The sequence below is a fragment of the Triticum dicoccoides genome, chromosome 6B (assembly GCF_002162155.2).
Source record: "Triticum dicoccoides isolate Atlit2015 ecotype Zavitan chromosome 6B, WEW_v2.0, whole genome shotgun sequence".
In the NCBI taxonomy this organism is placed as follows: domain Eukaryota; kingdom Viridiplantae; phylum Streptophyta; class Magnoliopsida; order Poales; family Poaceae; genus Triticum; species Triticum dicoccoides.
The window spans coordinates 441,756,851-441,769,934 of record NC_041391.1 but is presented as its reverse complement, the minus strand read 5'-3'; the positions used below and the strand labels follow the sequence as shown (position 1 = coordinate 441,769,934).

General features: G+C 41.2%; 1 long non-coding RNA gene across 1 annotated transcript; it reads right to left on the bottom strand.

Annotated features, from left to right (window-relative positions):
* Positions 1-11,973: 11,973 nt before the first annotated feature.
* On the bottom strand, positions 11,974-12,862 carry LOC119325446. The gene is made up of 3 exons (XR_005157527.1): positions 12,663-12,862; positions 12,133-12,288; positions 11,974-12,013 (listed from the first exon to the last, which is right to left on the bottom strand). It is a non-coding gene; the product is annotated as an uncharacterized LOC119325446 (long non-coding RNA).
* Between the last annotated feature and the right edge of the window lie 222 nt (positions 12,863-13,084).

Sequence of the window (13,084 nt, the reverse complement as noted above, 5' to 3'; positions counted from 1 at the left end):
TCTGATCATGATTTCCCTGCAAAACATTGGCGTTAGGGTGACTCATGTGAGTCCTGTATCTGTATGAAGCCTTTGGGCCACATGAAGCTATAGGTCTGGGGTTTGTCTTCTTCCTTGGTGGTGTCATGATGACATTCACAGGAAGATTCTCAATGTACCGCTTAGCTACCCAGATCTTCTTCATAGGTGGTCCATTCCTGCAGTTAGTACCAATGTACCTGGCAAACACTTCACCATTCTGATTTTTGAACAGCTTATAGTTTGCATCAAAGGATTCATCAATGATAATAGGATTAGCACAGGTAAAGCCAGATAAAGTGGATGGATCTACTGAAGCTTCTTTTGCAGCAACCCATGTGGTTTTGGGGTACTGCTCAGGCTTCCAGTACGAGCCATCAACATGCATTTTCCTCTCGAACCCAACACCCTCTTTCCTAGGGTTTCGGTTCAGAATCTGCTTTTTGAGGACATCGCAGAGAGTCTGATGTCCCTTCAAACTTTTGTATATCCCTGTTTCAAGCAATGTCTTCAACATAGCATTTTCATCAGCAACATTAGTGGTATCCTCCGTAGAGGGGTTAGTAACCACATCAGTAGGTGAATACAATGAAACAGTAGCAACAGTGGAACATTCAGCAACAGATGTAGCGTTATCACGCTCAATGCAATTTAGACATGGTGGTTCGAATCCATCCTGAGCGGGACTGATCTGTTGAGCGCGAAGTGACTCATTCACTTTTTGAAGATCTTCATGAGCCGCTCTCAATTTCTCAAGCTCTTCTTTCCATTGAAGATAATCATAGGAGAGCCTTTCATAAGTAGTTGAGAGCGTTTCATGACGACCTTCAAGTTCTTGGTACTTAGCATGAAGATTTTTTTATGTCATCAACTAAGGACTGTGAACGTGTCATTTCAGCGTCCAACAGGTCATCGCTTTTGTCTAACAGTTTTTGAGTATGTTCCATAGCCTTTTGTTGTTCAGTTGCAATTTTAGCAAGTGTTTTGTAGCTGGGTTTGGATTCACAATCAGAGTCATCTTCACTTGAAGTTTGAAAGTAAGCATCGCGTGATTTTACCTTGGCACCACGTGCCATGAAGCAGTAGGTGGTAGTAGGATCGTCTTCGTCATTAGCTTCAGCGTTGGTGAGGAAGTCATTGTCTTCAGTGTTGAAGATGGACTTGGCAACATAGGCTGTGGCTAGAGCCAGACTTGCAACGCCAGGGTCAGACTCCTCTCTAGACTCCACCTCCGCCCCCTCAGAAGCAGACTCCTCCTCTGAATCCATTTCCTTGCCAACAAAAGCACAGGCCTTGCCAGATGAGCTCTTCTTGTACGATGAAGACTTGGAAGAAGACTTAGACGACTTTGAGGATTTCTTCTTCTTCTTGTCATCAGAATCATATTCCTTGCTCTTCTTCTTCTTCTTCTTCTTCTCATTGTCCCACTGTGGACACTCATATATGTAGTGACCAGGTTTCTTGCACTTGTGGCAGGTTCTCTTCTTGTGGTCATGAGTGGAAGCTTCATCATTCCTTGAGCTGGATCGTGAAGACTTTCTGAAGCCTTTCTTCTTAGTGAACCTCCGGAACTTCTTCACAAGCATAGCAAGTTCCTTTCCAATGTCTTCAGGATCTTCAGAACTGCAGTCAGATTCTTCTTCAGATGATGAAACAACTTTTGCCTTCAAAGCACGAGTTCGGCCATAGTTTAGGCCATAGATATCTCTTTTCTCAGATAGCTGGAACTCATGTGTGTTGAGCCTCTCAAGTATATCAGACGGATCGAGTGACTTGAAGTCAGGACGTTCTTGTATCATGAGGGCAAGGGTGTCAAAAGAGCTGTCAAGTGATCTCAGCAATGTCTTGACGATTTCATGCCTGGTAACCTCAGTTGTGCCAAGAGCTTGAAGTTCATTTGTGATGTCAGTGAGGCGATCAAATGTGAGATGGACATTTTCATTGTCGTTTCTCTTGAAGCAGTTGAAGAGGTTGCGAAGAACACTGATTCTTTGATCTCTCTGGGTTGATACACCTTCGTTGACCTTGGACAGCCAGTCCCAGACTAGCTTCGACGTTTCCAGAGCACTCACACGGCCATACTGTCCTTTGGTCAGATGACCACAGATGATGTTCTTTGCAGTAGAATCCAGTTGAATGAACTTCTTGACATCAGCAGGGGTGACACCTTCACCAGTTTTGGGAACGCTGTTCTTGACAACATACCAGAGGTCGACATCAATGGCTTCAAGATGCATATGCATCTTATTCTTCCAGTAGGGATATTCAGTTCCATCGAACACTGGGCAAGCAGCAGAGACTTTGATTATCCCTGCAGTCGACATAGCTAAACTCCAGGTTGTTAAACCGAATCACACAGAACAAGGGAGTACCTGCTCTGATACCAATTGAAAGTGCTAGTATCGACTAGAGGGGGGGTGAATAGGCGATTTTTATGGAAGTCTTCAACACTTAGAAGTTTCGAAGACAAACAACAGAAATGACCTAATTGATATGCAGCGGAAGATAAACTACCCCAAGCAAGCCATAGTCAAGTATGTAATGATGTGAAAGTACAGGACTAATATCAGCTAGGTAGTAAGGATCAGGACAGAAGATAGTATGAAGCCAATCAACAGTAGTAGTCAAGCAATGAAGTCAAACAAGATACACAGATAGGCAATGACTTCACGAAGACAAACTTAAGTAAGGATGAAAAGGGATAGAACCAGTCGCTTGTTGAAGACACAGGATTTGTTGGACCAGTTCCAGTTGCTGTGACAACTGTACGTCTGGTTAGGGAGGCTGAGATTTAACTCAGAAGACCCTGTCTTCACCTTATTCCCCTTGATCTAAGGACACCCAGTCCTCGCCCAATCACTCTGGTAAGTCTTCAAGGGAGACTTCCAAACCTTCACAGACTTCGTTCACCGGCAATCCACAATGACTCTTGGATGCTCAAAACGTGACGGCTAACCGGCTGGAGGATTCACAGTCCTCAAGTGTAGTAAGTCTTCAGGTCACACAGACAGAAAGACTTCAGTGATGCCTAACACTCTTTGGCTCTGGGTGTTTGGGCTTTGTCCTCGCAAGGATTTCTCTCTCTCAAATGCTTCGAGGTGGGTTGCTCTCAAACGACAAAAGCCGTGTACAAACTCTGAGTAGCCACCAATTTATTGTGTAGGGGGTGGGCTATTTAGAGGCACTAGGCACCCCGACCTGATTTGTCCAAAATGACCCTGGGTCACTAAGGAACTGACACGTGTTCCAACGGTCGGATTTCAAACACACACGGCAACTTTACTTGGGCTACAAGCAAAGTTGACTCATCCAGCTCTAGATAAGATTTGCTCTCATTGTCTTCGCTCGAAGACATAGGATTTGAGTTGAGCATCACTTCAGTCACTCTGACTTAGTTCACTTGGTCCCCACTTAACAGTACCGTGGTTCCTATGACTCAACAAAGAAGAAAACGAAACAGCGAAACCACACAGTCTTCGTGCTCCATAGTCTTCACGTAATGTCTTCTCATGTCATAGTCTTCTGTATGAATATCTTCTCATACCACCATTGTCTTCAATGTCTTCATACATTTTTAGGGGTCATCTCCGGTAGGTAAACCGAATCAATGAGGGACACTACCTGCGTTATCCTGCAATTCTCACAAACGCATTAGCCCCTCAACCAACTTTGTCGTCAATACTCCAAAACCAACTAGGGGTGGCACTAGATGCATTTACACTAATTACATTTTTGCTAAATTTATACCACCTAGTTTCACATACCAGCAAAAGAAAAAGTTCTTTTATGATTTAAGACATTACTTCTGGGATGACCCACACCTTTATAAAGAAGGAGCAGATGGTGTTATTAGACGGTGTGTACCTGAGCATGAACAGGAACAGATCCTACGTAAGTGCCACTCCGAGGCATATGGAGGACAACATGCTGGAGATAGAACTGCACATAAGGTATTCCAATCCGGTTTTTATTGGCCTACTCTCTTCAAAGATGCCCGTAAGTTTGTCTTATCTTGTGATGAATGTCAAAGAATTGGTAATATTAGTAGACATCAAGAAATGCCTATGAATTATTCTCTTGTTATTGAACCGTTTGATGTTTGGGGCTTTGATTATATGGGACCTTTTCCTGCCTCTAATGGATATACACATATTTTAGTTGTTGTTGATTACGTTACTAAGTGGGTAGAAGCTATTCCAACTAGTAGTGCTGATCATAACACCTCTATTAAGATGCTTAAAGAAGTTATTTTTATGAGGTTTGGAGTCCCTGGATATTTAATGACAGATGGTGGTTCACATTTTATTCATGGTGCTTTTCGTAAAATGCTTGCTAAGTATGATGTTAATCATAGAATTGCATCTCCTTATCATCCACAGTCTAGTGGCCAAGTAGAATTGAGTAATAGAGAGCTCAAATTAATTTTGCGAAAGACCTTTTAATAGATCTAGAAATAATTGGTCCAAGAAACTTGATGATGCATTATGGGCCTATAGAACTGCATATAAGAATCCTATGGGTATGTCTCCATATAAGATGGTTTATGGAAAAGCATGTCACTTACCTCTCGAACTTGAACATAAGGCATATTGGGCTATTAAAGAGCTCAATTATGATTTCAAACTTGCCGGTGAGAAGAGGTTATTTGACATTAGCTCACTTGATGAATGGAGAACCCAAGCATATGAGAATGCCAAGCTGTTTAAAGAAAAAGTTAAAAGATGGCATGACAAAAGGATACAAAAGCGTGAGTTTAACGTAGGTGACTATGTGTTGCTATTCAACTCTCGTTTAAGATTTTTTGAAGGAAAACTTCTCTCTAAGTGGGAAGGTTCTTACGTTATCGAGGAGGTCTATTGTTCTGGTGCCATAAAAATCAACAACTTCGAGGGCACAAGTCCGAGGGTGGTGAACGGTCAAAGAATCAAACATTATATCTCATGTAATCATATAAATGTTGAAACTACTATTATTGAAACCGTAACCCCGGAGGAATACATAAGAGATACTTTCCAGAACGTTTCAGACTACGAAAAGGAATAGGTATGTAGTACGGTAAGTAAACTGACTCCAAAACAATTCTAATAGCAATTTTTCTCCGTTTTGGAATGTTTAAGAAACAAGGAAAAATAAGTAGTCTGGGAAGGAGATGAGGCCTCCACGAGGGTGGAGGGCGCGCCCACCCCTACTGGGCGCGCCCCCTGCCTCGTGGGCACCTCGTGTGCTTTCTGGACTCCGTTTTCTTGCACGATACTTCTTTTGATCGGTAACAATTCATTATATAATCTACCGAAGGTTTTGACCACTGTATCACGCAAAAAATCTTCTGTCTTTGTTTCGAGCTGTTTCTGCCGCAGATTAGAGCAATATGTCATCCCAGGATTCGGAGGGAGAAAGCTATGTGGTTGATTACCTTGCAGACCCTAAGGTCTACGGGGACTTGGATCATTGTGGCTGGACCACTAGGGAAGAAGAAGACTACGAGCCTAAGGGAAAGAAGGAGATGAGCTCAGACGAAGATGAAGTCCCGTTATCTCAACCTGGGGATATGCATGTGGAGTTTAAAAAGTCAAGCCTCCCTGATAGGGCAAATAAACCAAAGATCGAGTTTATCCCTTTTCGTCTCTTGTAGGAAAACAAACAGGAACTATGCAAAAGGATATTAAGCCTTGAGCAGGAAATCAATGATCTAAGGGAGCAAAATTCCATCCTCAAGCGTAAATTGAGGAAGAAGCCTACATCATCAACAATTCCATCATCACCACCTCCAAGGACATAATCACATGGGTATGGGCACTCCCCTTGGCAACTGCCAAGCCTGGGGGAGTTGCCATGATATCGTATCACCATCACACTCCTATCTTTACCGTTTTTCTTAGTTCGATCATTTTGGCAATATCTAGATCTAGTAGAATAAAGTTTTGGTATGAATTAGTTTTGAGTTTTGCTTTGTGATCCCTCTATGTAATCGAGTCCGTGAGCTATATATAATAAAGATTAGTGTTGAGTCAATGGCTTGCTATCTTGCTATGATCTTGAGAAAATAGAAAGAATAAAAAGAATAAAAGAGTTCATATTGATCTTATGGATAGTAATGACTTCACACATAGAGAGTATGATGATTAAAAGTTGTTGAGAGTTGGCAAACATAGTTTTGGTCATCGTTGCAATTTATAGGAAGTAATAAAGAAAGACAGGTTTTCACATATAAATATACTATCTTAAACATCTTTTATGATTGTGAGCACTGATTAAAGTATGACATGCTAAAGAGTTGATGTTGGACAAGGAGTACAACGTAATGGGTTATGTTTTCTCAGATCTCAGTTAAAGTATATTCTCATGGATCGTCCAACATATTGAGCTTGCCTTTCCCCTTCATGATAGCCAAATTCCTTGCACCAAGTAGAGATACTACTTGTACTTCCAAATATCCTTAAACCCAGTTTTGCCATGAGAGTCCACCATACCTACCTATGGATTGAGTAAGATCCTTCAAGTAAGTTGTCATGTTGCAAGAAATAAAAATTGCTCTCTAAATATGTATGACTTATTAGTGCGGAGAAAATAAGCTTTATACGATCGTGTGATATGGAAGTAATAAAAGCGATGGACTGCATAATAAAGGTTCATATCACAAGTGGCAATATAAAGTGACGTTCTTTTGCATTAAGATTTCATGCATCCAACCCTAAAAGCACATGACAACCTCTTCATCCCTCTGCGAAGCGCCTATCTTTTACTTTATGCAAGAGTCAAGGTGATCTTCACCTTTCCCTTTTTCATTTTATCCTTTGGCAAGCACCTCGTGTTGGAAAGATCCTGATATATATATCCAATGGGATGTAAGTTAGCATGAACTATTATTGTCGACATTACCCTTGAGGTAAGACGTTGGGAGGCAACACTATAAGCCCCTATCTTTCTCAGTGTCCGATTAAAACTCCAGAACAATAAGTATTGCGTGAGTGTTAGCAATTGTAGAAGACTATATGATAGTTGAGTATGTGGACTTGCTGAAAAGCTCTATTCTTGACTCTTTCCGATGTTATGATAAATTGCAATTGCTTCAATGACTGAGATTATTGTTTTTTAGTTCCCAATGAAGTTTATGATTCATACTTGACATTGTGAATAGATTTTTACTTGAGCATAAGCAATCATATGACAATATATATATATATGTTGCTGTTATAAGAATGATCATGATGCCCTCATGTCTGTATTTTATTTTTATCGACACCTCTATCTCTAAACATGTGGACATATTTTTCGATATCGGCTTCCGCTTGAGGACAAGCAAGGTCTAAGCTTGGGGGAGTTGATACGTCCATTTTGCATCATGCTTTTATATCGATATTTATTGCATTATGGGCTGTTATTACACGTTATGTCATAATACTTATGGCTATTCTCTCTTATTTTACAAGGTTTAACATGAAGAGGGAAAATGTCGACAACTGGAATTCTGGGCTGGAAAAGGAGCAAATATTGGAAACCTATTCTGTACAGCTCCAAAAGTCCTGAAACTCCACGAAAGTCATTTTTGGAATTAATAAGAATTATTGAGTGAAAGAAGTACCAGAGGGGGCCCACACCCTGGCCACGAGGGTGGGGGCGCGCCCACCCCTATTAGACGCGCCCCCCTGCCTCGTGGGCCCCCTGGTGGCCCTCCGATGCCCATCTTCTGCTATATGAAGTCTTCTACGCTGGAAAAATCCATAAGCAAGCTTATGGGATGAAACTCCACCGCCACGAGGCGGAACCTTGGCGGAACCAATCTAGGGCTCCGGCGGAGCTGTTCTGCCAAGGAAACTTCCCTCCAGGAGGGGGAAATCATCACCATCGTCATCACCAACGATCCTCTCATCAGGAGGGGGTCAATCTGCATCAACATCTTGACCAGCACAATCTCCTCTCAAACCCTAGTTTATCTCTTGTATCCAATCTTGTATCAAAACCACAAATTGGTACCTGTGGGTTGCTAGTAGTGTTGATTAGTCCTTGTAGTTGGTGCTAATTGGTTTATTTGGCGGAAGATCATATGTTCAGATCCTTAATGATATTAATACCCCTCTGATTATGAACATGAATATGCTTTGTGAGTAGTTACGTTTGTTCCTGAGGACATGGGTGAAGTCTTGCTATTAGTAGTCACTAGTAAAAGTGCCCGTGCGTTGCATCGGGCTAACAACAAAAACTCACAAAAATTATAATGACCAACATAAAACAATTCAAGTTCATCAAATTGTGCCAACCTGATGTAAATCCTACAGATCAAATCAATAATTAAGAATAACTCATGTAAGAAAGAGGAGCCTGAGCTTTTGAAAAAAACGTGCACACCATCCTGGTTGAATGTGCTTGAATGGACGCTCCTTCTGGCGCTGCTAGTGGCCACCACTATGACTCCTTGTCCTCGTGGGCACGCGTGGGGAAGGAGCAGATCCTCCAGCGCAAGAAACAGCAAAACACACCAAGAATTATGAACCACTTTTAGCTATTTACAACAAATAGCCCAAGATTACACCACATGGTCATTAATAGCAAGATTGGATAAAAATAGCTTCTTGTATATTTATACACTCACACACCAGGTCCAGTTCTTCTCATTGCCTCTCTATATATTGTAGTCTTCACAGAATATTAATTACATGATGATGAGATTAACCGAAAAGACTACACTGAATTTTGGCATTTTGCCTATGCAGTAACTCAAAAGACAAACAACTCTTACAGAATAAGAATCGTATGTGTTTTCTTCCACAAAGATCATGAACAGTGGGTTTAGTTTTCTATTTTATTTCATTGTTGACCCAGTCTTTCATGGCTGCTTCATTAGGAACTTGAACATGAAAGAGGACGATAGGAAAGCCTCTTTTTATTACATGTATATATATTCAGTAGCTCAGGCCTTTGTAGCAAATTTGTATAGGTCTGCTTGTTGTGCCTACCGAAGTATGCACATGTTTTTGACCTGCAAGTGCAGCTAGGGATGCCTGTAATTCAGACAATTAAAACACAAAGTTGATGATTTCTGTGTGTATGACACTTGTGTTCTGTACATGTCCCCATGCTTGCAAGTTGCATTTGCAGTGTATGGAACTAACCTTATATGGCTTATTTGAGGGGACAACAATAGCAGCCAAGGTGGCGGCAGGAAGTCCTCGACGTGTGACCTGGACAACATCTTGGTCAGTTACTTGGAGATTATGCTTCCATTGCTCACGCTCGCCGGGACACACTGCCGTCACCGTTGTCGGAGTCTTTGTCGCTGGGGGCGGGACTGGTCCCTTCCTACTTCCTAGTTCCTACTTGATTCTGCCATGACCTGATTGCCGTTGCAATGCAACGGGGGCCTAAATATTTTACGTGTTAGAAATAATACAATAATAGAACCTCACATAGTTCTTTTATAGAGAACTTCGCAAACCTCGACTAATCTATATCATGCAGGGAAAGTATCAATCATATATATCTTCAGAATCCCCATACACATCAAGCAGCATTATCTCCCTTTTATTACTTTTATAAATCATTCTTATTTCCTCCAACCAAACTCACCATGTCTATATCCTTTGAGCTAAGGGAATATTTGTACTATGCAGAGGAGAAGATTAACACTCCATATTGAGAGAACAAATCAAGTTTAGTATAGGTGCCATGCCAGTGGCATGTTTGAGATCATGTCGTCGCTGCTGAACCTTGTACTATGTAATCTAGCAGAACACGTTATCATTTGCGTTGTATATATTTCCCTTGATGCATGGGTGGAGCTGAACATGCCCTGAACTCTGATCTCCTTTCCTGCTTTGACTTTAATAAACTTGAGTACATAGTATGCACAGTACTACTACTGTACAACATATAATTAATATTTTACTGTGTGAAAAGAAATTAAGTCAAGACCCTTAAGAATACTACAAAAATATCTAAATGTCCACAATGATGTTCTTAAATTCTGGAGAAAGCTCGTAACCCAGATGTAGATTTCAAGCTGGAAGTTTTATGCACAATCCTTTGTATGTTTGGCAAGAAAAATAATATCAATGAGCTTCTAGCTTCTGCATCAATGAATATATACCAGAATCTAGCCTTTTGTACCCAACCAAACCTAGAAAACAAAGTCTAGAGAGAGGGGGGGATAGAGTCTGTCCACTTGCTCTGTAACATTAGGAGCCATGACACGCCAGTTTTCTGCTCAACTATTCGAAGTATAAACCACTTTTACTACTGAGTGCCAACTCGAGAAACAAAATCGCATTGTCATCTTACTACGTAGCAGTAAGCATTAATTAAGAAGCAATATCTCATATTGTGTAGCTAGAAGAAATTAACATATTAGTCATTAAAGTTGACTCACGGCATTCTTCCTGGGGGCATCCAGCCCTAGTTGATAGCAAGAATTCTTCATGTACTCTTTGGTCGCCTTTCCGCACGTCACCTACGGCATAGTCATAACCTGCACGAGCGAGTGCCAAGAACCCAAATTAAATTAATCGCCAAATAACAACTTGGAACTTGTGAAGAAGCACAAAATGCTAGAGTCCAGAAATAAAGGCAGATTAATTCTACTAAAGTTTTAAGATATTGATCTTTATGGTTTGATAACATGTGAATAGGAATTTTGGAAAAAAGTGGTGGCAAGTCATACAACAGACAAATAAATTTGTCCAAGAACTGATCCTCCATGTCCGGAGAGAACAATCACAGCTACATGGAAGATTTCTACAAGTTTAATTGAAATTTTATGAGCATATTAACATCCTCCGAACTCTGAATCTCTCCACCTTCCACTCCATGGGCATTGTCTTCCATGTGATAAATGTAACTACTTCGCATGAAAGGTATAATATAAACTCCCAACAGAAGGTCAGAATTAACATGTTCAAATCCCGCACTTGTATTGATGGACAAACGGTTCATGACTTGCACACAGACAACTCTTGTGTGGTCAAGAAAGGGACCCATTCATTGTTGCTTCTTTGTTTCTCTGATCAGCTTTTTCTAGGACTGAACTGAAGAAGAGGTTATTTAGATTCAGAACCTAAAACCTTGCTTGTTGTAGAGTCCCTCTCTGAATTCCACATTTTTTGCAAGAGCAGTCATTGTACATCAAAATTTACCATGTGATTCATCAGGAAAAAAAGGAATGGAAAAATGCCATGCTACAAACATAATATAACTGAATACGCATTGTCATATATAGTACGGATTATAAGATGCATAGCTTTAATATCATCATTTTCCCACAAAAAAAATCTCTAATATCAACATTTTGCAGAGGGAAAGGCTTTAGATTTTTAGTGCATTAACATCAAAAGATAGCGCTAACAATAGAAAAGAAGTGGCTTATATTTAGAGAAGTGGTACAGGAATGAAAGGTAAGCAATATACATAAATAGCAAGATATTCTATGATACACACACACATCAGGTTTCTGATGGTCCACACAACATCAGAAATAACAATATATATCTAGAAAAGAACTATGTGGGGTTCTGTTATTCTGATCAATTGAGAAAGCCACAGCCTCCTTCCCATGAGAGCATGATCCGTGAATTGCAGCAGCTAGCCACTACAACATGAGAGGAGCATAGTTGCACGGCAACCGTCGGTGACCCAAGTGTAATGGAACTAACTGCTTGTGTGATCTTAATACGAATTAAATTGATGTACCCAATACGTTTGTCAAGACAAATCCAAAAACAAAACTGCTTGTGCGACCATACGAATTAAATTGCTGAATCTCGGTTAGTGGAAAAGATATTAATAACCTACAGGGTAAGATTCCAATCCTAATGTTTGCTAGCATGCATAACAATGTGACTCCCAGCATGCACCAACAATACGAAAAAATTAGAGTTGGAAGGCACCTGAATTCCTAATACAGAGAACATGATGAGCAAAAACTAATTCAAGTTCAACAGAACCAAATCCTACAGCTCACCCATCTAATGAGGTAAGGGTTCCTGCTTCCAAGATATATTTTTCTCTACAAATTTAGATGAACATTATAAGGATAATTAATACATGGCATGGCCATAAATTATATCCGAAACAAAATTTGTTGAAGCAAGAACTTGAGCAACAACTTCCAACGGCGTGGGTTACCTCTGATCTCTGTGGGGGTGAGAAGGTCCTAAGTGAAGGACGAAGCAGCCATAGTGGATCCATGACCAGAGATGGCATCCTGTAGATGCCAAACCATAGAATATAGGGCATGTTTGCTAAAAGACCGCAACACCTCCGATAGCTCAATTAGGTCGGCTGAAGGTAAACAACAATTAAAACTAAAAATGCGCATCAAAGATAAATCGAAAAAAAGCGCAGCAAAAACAAAAAGCATGCACATATATATATATATATCATTGTGAGTGCCCAGATCTTGTTGGAGGTGCTGTGTCTAGGCAAAAAAAAGGTCAACACCTAACTGTAACTTCTTTATATGATTAAAAAAAATCTGCAGATATACATTTGTTAAGCAATGGGAGCCGGCGTACCCATGTGTCTTGAGACTAAACATGATGTAAATTAATTAGCAAACCATTATTCTAATAACCCGATTCACTCCCACCATCATAACATGTTTTGAATCATATGAAAGGAGATTTAGTCTCATGATGTATTCATGTGGAGTTTACCTCAAGGATCTGTGACTGAAACTGGTTCAGACAAACACACAAACACCTTGTGTGCAAAAAATAACTGAGAACATCCACAAGCACATGAGCGTCCAAATTTGAGGTGAAAGTGGTGCAGAGGGGACGGCCAGGTCGCCAGCAAGTGCAACGACGACCAGCTCGCGGTGGCTTTGGTCGAGCGGCGAACGCAAGCCCTCCCGAGCGGCACACAGTGAGGAGCTCGGGCACGCGGGAGAGAGGAGGAGCTCGGGCACGCGGGGAAGATGAGGAGCTAAGGTGGAACGGTGGTGCAGGGTGCTGTGATTGCCGGCGTCGGCGGCGGCTGGCGCGTCACCGGATCGAGCGCCGCACGGGCCGCGTGCCTCCTGGCGGCTGGGATCAGGAGGCGTGGGAGAGAGGAGAGCTCGTGCAGTCGTGCTCGT